Source organism: Convolutriloba macropyga, unplaced genomic scaffold (assembly GCF_964194025.1).
Source record: "Convolutriloba macropyga unplaced genomic scaffold, txConMacr16.3 SCAFFOLD_2224, whole genome shotgun sequence".
NCBI lineage: Eukaryota > Metazoa > Xenacoelomorpha > Acoela > Convolutidae > Convolutriloba > Convolutriloba macropyga.
Genome location: NW_027449401.1, coordinates 17,719 through 24,956, shown reverse-complemented (window position 1 = coordinate 24,956; position 7,238 = coordinate 17,719).

The following is a 7,238-nucleotide window of genomic DNA, read 5'->3' as shown; positions in this document are numbered from 1 at the left end:
TCTTGTTTCCAAAGCTAGTAGATTGCAGCAAAAATGATCCCACCAGTTGTCGTCAATTCTAGTTTTGACTGTTTAAAAACTGTCAAACGGTAAATGGTTCGAGTACATGAATTTAATTTTAAATGGTTTGTCTATGAGATACTTTTTGTTCAAATACTGTTCAACTAAGAGTATAACGACAAAAAAAAATCAAGATGGATAGACAGCGATCATCAATTGTTTTTTAGATGAAGAAAACAGAATTTTTAAGGGGAAAAGTTGTTTTTTTTGTTGATGATGCTATTCTCATAAATAGAAACATAGGCTCCGTGGCAACTTAAGTTTCATTACTAAGTTTTTTCACGCCCTCGAACGTAAACTCTGTGTCATGGTTGTTATGCTTAAGAAACAACTGGTATCTGTTCATTTCTCTTGAAATTGCCATTTTCATTTATATATCAAATTTTCTGGCCCGAACAGGTGCTTCAGTATTAATGGTCCTGTATATGGTTTCTAAGATGCCATAGAACTTCAGTTTTAATAACTTTCAAATTGAATGCTATGATGACCAAGCAATTCATGGGACCTGAAAACTTTTTCAAAATATAAGAATTTAGGGGAAAAATTTGTTCATGGTCTTAAATGGGACGGTCGGAGTTGGTGGGCATGGATATGATTCTAAGACAACATGGAAGAAAAAAGGTTTTAAATCAATAACTTATTTCTTTTTCATTAGACGTCGCTATACAGCAACATCTCTTTTTGTTTTGATCGTGCCAATTTTTACTCTAGAACCATGATCCATGTATGTCGTGCGTATTGCTCGGAAGAAAGATTTATAAAGATCAATCCGGGAATACTTACTAGGCTTCAGAAAACATTTTTGAATTATGTCTTCAATTTTGAACTATTAAGAATTCATTATATAATGTCCAATCATAACGAAAGTTAGATAACGAGCAACTTAAAACAAATATCATTACAATCAGCGTGCACAGATTTTGCTAACTTTACAAAATATGAAAAATGACAGAAAGAAGGATCGTGAAATCTTTTTCAAGAACCCTTTTGATGCTTCCGAATTGATGAACCTTAAAAATTCAAATTGATTTTGCCATAGACATTAAATTGGTCGATTTCCGGTGTTTTATATCTGAACATCAAGAACGTTAACGGTTCTGCAAAACAATCATACTGTGTTAAAAGTGCTCTACCAGCTCCAGCCTTTCATATCAACGTGGGTTGCCCAGAGAGGCTGAAATCCCTTGACAGAATTTGGCATCTATTCTATGGTTTGGACAGTCTGACCATGCTTCTGCTTGACCAACGCGCAGTTTATGTGTATTGTCTTATAGATTGGTCTGGATACTTTCTGAAGGGAGACAATTCCAGAGCCAGAAGTAATATTAAGGAAGGGCTAAAGAGACTGCTTGATAAAAACACTACATAATTTTGTCTCTTGAGTAGAAAATACCCACCCCTCTAAGGCCAAGCAAAATGTTGTTTTAATAAAATGAACTTTAATGTTTGTCACCAAAATTATTTTCACCTGCTCCATTTATAGGACATGTGAATAAAATAACGTCTATTTTCTGTAAAGCATATATCCAATTTTCAAAACCGGATAAAGTCTGACAACCCCACTCAGTTTGCAATCCAAAAGGTTCATATCCAGTTAAGGTCTGCATTGTCGAGTAACGGTTCCCCACACCTGTTCCCTGCCAAATAGCTTACTGCCCATGTCGAGGTGTCCAGACCGACTAGACCTCTGATCAGGCCGGCCATCTTCGAGCGCAAACCTGCATATGTGCTCTCGAATTGCATGGCCTGGGAAAGTATTCCAGCGCACTTTTGTCTGGACAATGGTCTGGAACTTTGTCTGATCAGATGTCACGTCGGTCTGGGACGGTCTGATCAGAAACACATTCGAGCGCAATTGGGTTTGGTCATAAAACCATTTCGATTGCATTTTGTAAGAATCTTTCGGTAGTTTTTGCTGAGAGATGTTGGCTCTGCCAAGAGGCAAAGAGAGTTTCTGATCAAAGACTCATCTCGCTGACCAGAACCAAGGGGTCGTTCAATTCAGACCCGAAAACTGACGCATCATAATTTTAGAAAAACGAACTCATTCCACTGAAATTTGAAAGCAGATGATGATTAAGCAAATTCCACTTTATCTAATGAATTGAAGTTAAATAAACTAAATAAACTTTGCAAAGTATATTCAATAAATGTTTATAATACAATATGATGCGTTCTATATCGATTGCAGCTCTTATTTTTCACGCTTTAATTCTATTCAAAATTGTTCGTTCGAGAATTGTTGATTCGTACGAATGTCCACATGTTAGTGCAGTGAGTTTAGCTGATAATTTGTTTGTGGGCAGATGGTACGTGATCAACACAGCCGTGGGTGTTGAACGATTTGGGGCTACTTGTTCATATGTCAGCTTTGCCAGGGTTAAATTCAAAAACAGTAAGATAGAGCTAATTACATACTGGCTTCTTTTTAACCCCCGTGACCTCAAAAAATTTTCTTAACCTTTTTTTTGTATGAACATTGCACACATTTTTGATGGCAACCATTGCCGTGAAACGAAACCTGAGGTATCCTGATATAGTTTTCGGTATAGAAAGCGCCAAGATGTGGACAAACTTTGAAGATTTGTGAACGTTTTTCAAGAGCTTGGTCGTTTAACCATAATTTATGATGGAAATGAGCTTAACATCTTGCTAAGTCACCCCAGGTAATATTAAGAAAATTATCATGTTACATGTATTGTTTAGGTGTATTAGATTCGTTTCATTGGGTTATTACAACTAAGCCAGCAACTTACCGCATGTTTTTATGTCTTTTTCGATGGTCACTTCTTCTTATATTGTTGCTGCGAGATGTCATGTTGAATATAATTAATCATATAGCATTACAAAACTCACTGAAAAAGTATTTCTAACAATAATTTTGTAGGACAGCAAAATTTCAGCAAAGAAATGAGAAAATTAATATATCAAAATTCAATCTAAACGATTCTTTTTCAGTTGAGCTTACTGATACAATATTTTTGGATCATTGGACTTACGATCTCCGTCTTTAGTGTATATTCCAAGATCAAACATTTTGTTGCTGCAAATAACAGTGATTTTATTATTCGAAAAACTCAACAGTTAAATATAGAGCAAAGCAAACAAATAAGAATCGTGTGCTTGTAAACAATATAGAAAGTCTATTAAACGAAACAAAAACGGCATCAAGAAACCAAAATTCGTTTAATATTTTAGTAAAGTAGCAGTGCTTTTTTTGTTGATTTTGTGGAAACCAGTAAGTACGTACCAACAAAAGAATCGAGGTTCTTAAACCAACGTTTGGAAAAACAGAATTAAAGATGGATTATAAAAAGGTTGCTTTCACAGTTTCAAGACTTTTGCAGACTTGGCTATGGACTGGAACTGAACTCTTCTTCTAGCCACGCTCTCCGGAAGAATAGGAGAAGAAAGAGTAAGAAGAAGTAAAAAAGAAGAAGTAGAAGATGTAGGAGGAGGTGAAGGAGAAAAAGTTGAAAAAGAAGCAGGAAAGGGGGAGAGAAGAAGAAGAAGAAGAAGAAGAAGAAAAGAAAAAGAAGGATGAGAAGAAGAAGAAGAAGTAGAAGAAGAAAAAGAAGAGAAAGAAGGAGAAGAAGAAAAAGGAGGAGGAGAAGAAGAAGAAGAAGAAGATAGGGAAGAAGAAATAGAACTCAATTGAAACCTTTAGCTATGCTTTTCATTTTCCTAGGAGCTTTAATCAAAATGCAACATAAGGAACTGAGGGCCAACCAAAAGTGTAGAAACTTCGAAGAAAAACTTTTTATAGATAAAATGTAAGTTGCGGGCAAAAAGCAAATCTACAATGGTGATTATAGAGAGGCTACTATGCAAGCGACAACACTAAAAACAGCTTCAGATGGCAGTAGCTGGAAAAAGGAAACTTATTGTTCCGGTTATTAAAATGTCAATATCTTTCCCCTCATTTAGTTTGCATATATATATATATATATATATATATATATATATATATATATATAATAATGTGTCTGTGTGTGAGTAGGTATCAGATTAAGATATATATGCACACACCAAAAAAAAGATGGTTCGAAGAAAGCGTTTGCAATACAAATTATTTGCTCTACACTGTACTTAAAAAAATCTAGAAAATTTCTGATATCAGTGTTTGAAAGAACCGCTTCTAAGAAGAACTCACATATTCGGGGCTCTTGAAGCATTGGCTGTTTCTCAGAAGCCGTCATCTCCAGAAAGAGAGTGAAAATAAGACGAAGACAAAGCAGACGTAGTGAACACTTAGAAGAGAATGGGAAAAGAAAACTAACAAGAAGATGAAGATGATGGTGAAGACAAAATACAAAAAAGGAGAAGAAAAATTGATACCAGATCTCATTTAAATATTCTAGCTGGACAACTCAACTTCCATTAATCTCAGCAGTAACAACTGAATTGGAGCAACCTAAAACTTAGAAGAAGAGGGACAAACAGAAATTGGCAGAAGAATTCTCTACAGAGAAAGTGTCTGTGCTTGCAAAAGCTATGTTATAGTGACTGTCACAGAGAGGGTAATGTGAGAAGAGCCAAATTATTGATGACATCAAAACTAATCCCTACTGAAGAGCTTGAGGATACCCTGCGATAGATAAATATATTTTGTGGAGCGACTCATGTTGGCCAGATTTTAAGTCTGCCAGATTGCAGTTATTCAAAAGTATTTTGTTGACATTACAATCAAAGCAGACAACTGAGCAATCTTACTGAATGAAACGTCAGTGGTTGTGATGGACCCAGATGCACCACCGGTATTTTCTATATATCATTATATCAAGGGCAGTGCGTTATTTCACTAAAAATATGAAATATTTTTGACACAAGTCATGGCAATAATGTTTTGCTGCATTGTTATAAAGTCTTGACTACAGCTCAAAATTATCTACAACTCAAATTAATAACAGTATCAATGGGAGGTGAGCTTTGGGAGCCTCCATTTAGTAAAAATGTTCCGGTCTTGTTTTTAAGATTTTCCAGTCAAGCTCGTGAAGGATTGGGCGATTTCGCACCAGCTGTTTCTACGGAAACCTCCTAACGTAAAAATCAATACATTAATCGAAATTCTGTCGAAAATATTTTTCAAGGAATGCCATGATTGTGGGAAAATTATTGAAGCAATGACGCTCTTTCACATCAAACAAGAAAAGATACTGAACGGTGGAAAGTTGAACTAGAACAAGCTGATGGATCATCACAGAAACTTTTTTTCGTAAATAATTGTATTTGGCAACCGTTCGATAAGTGTTTGAACTAACCACTGTGTGAACAAAAGCAGCCTAAACAGACACCATAATCAGCGATGTCGTTGTCGAGGCAAACAGCTTTGTCATTGTCAGCTAATTGTTGACAGCAAAGGTATGCCCAAAACTCGAATTCAAACACAATTATGACCAAGTGGAAGAATTTGCAGTGATTCAAAACTGGATAACTAAGCCAGCAACTTACCGCATGTTTTTATGTCTTTTTCGATGGTCACTTCTTCTTATATTGTTGCTGCGAGATGTCATGTTGAATATAATTAATCATTTAGCATTACAAAACTCACTGAAAAAGTATTTCTAACAATAATATTGTAGGACAGCAAAATTTCAGCAAAAAAATGAGAAAATTAATATATCAAAATTCAATCTAAACTATTCTTTTTCAGTTGAGCTTACTGATACAAAATTTTTGGATCATTGGACTTACGATCTCCGTCTTTAGTGTATATTCCAAGATCAACCATTTTGTTGCTGCAAATAACAGTGATTTTATTATTCGAAAAAGTCAACAATTAAATATAGAGCAAAGCAAACAAATAAGAATCGTGTGCTTGTAAACAATATAGAAAGTCTATTAAACGAAACAAAAACGGCATCAAGAAACCAAAATTCGTTTAATATTTTAGTAAAGTAGCAGTGCTTTTTTATTGATTTTGTGGAAACCAGTAAGTACGTACCAACAAAAGAATCGAGGTTCTTAAACCAATGTTTGGAAAAACAGGATTAAAGATGGACTATAAAAAGGTTGCTTTCACAGTTTCAAGACTTTTGCAGCCTTGGCTATGGACTGGAACTGAACTCTTCTTCTAGCCACGCTCTCCGGAAGAATAGGAGAAGAAAGAGTAAGAAGAAGTAAAAAAGAAGAAGTAGAAGATGTAGGAGGAGGAGAAGGAGAAAAAGTTGAAAAAGAAGCAGGAAAGGGGGAGAGAAGAAGAAGAGGAGGAAGAAGAAGAGAAGAAAAAGAAGGAGAAGAAGAAGAAGAAGAAGAAGAAGAAGAAGAAGAAGAAGAAGAAGAAGGAGAAGAAGAAGAAGGAGGAGGAGGAGGAGGAGAAGAAGAAGAAGAAGAAGGAGGAGAAGAAGAAGAAGAAGAAGAAGAAGAAGAAGAGGAAGACGAAAGAAAAGAAGAAGAAGAAGAAGAAGAAGAAGAAGAAGAAGAAAAAGAAGAAGAAGAAGAAAAAGAAGAATAAGAAGAAGAAGAAGAAGAAGAAGAAAAAGAAGAAGAAGAAGAAGAAGAAGAAGACAGGGGAGAAGAAATAGAACTCAAATGAAACCTTTAGCTACGCTTTTCATTTTCCTAGGAGCTTTAATCAAATTGCAACATAAGGAACTGAGGGCCAACCAAAAGTGTAGAAACTTCGAAGAAAAACTTTTTATAGATAAAATGTAAGTTGCGGGCAAAAAGCAAATCTACGATGGTGATTATAGAGAGGCTACTATGCAAGCGACAACACTAAAAACAGCTGCAGATGGCAGTAGCTGGAAAAAGGAAACTTAAAATGTAAGTTTCAATTTTAATTTCAACTTATTAAAATGTCAATATCTTTCCCCTCATTTAGTTTGCATGCTCAAAAAATTACTATACACTTATATATATATATATATATATATATATATATATATATATATGAATGTGTCTGTGTGTGTTTGTGTGTGAGTAGGTATCAGATTAAGATATATATGCACACACCAAAAAAAGATGGTTCGAAGAAAACGTTAGCAATACAAATTATTTGCTCTACACTTTACTTCAAAAAAATCTAGAAAATTTCTGATATCAGTGTTTGAAAGAACCGCTTCTAAGAAGAACTCACATATTCGGGGCTCTTGAAGCAATGTCTATTTCTCAGAAGCCGTCATCTCAAGAAAAAGAGTGAAAAGAAGACGAAGAAAAAGCAGACGTAGTAAACACTT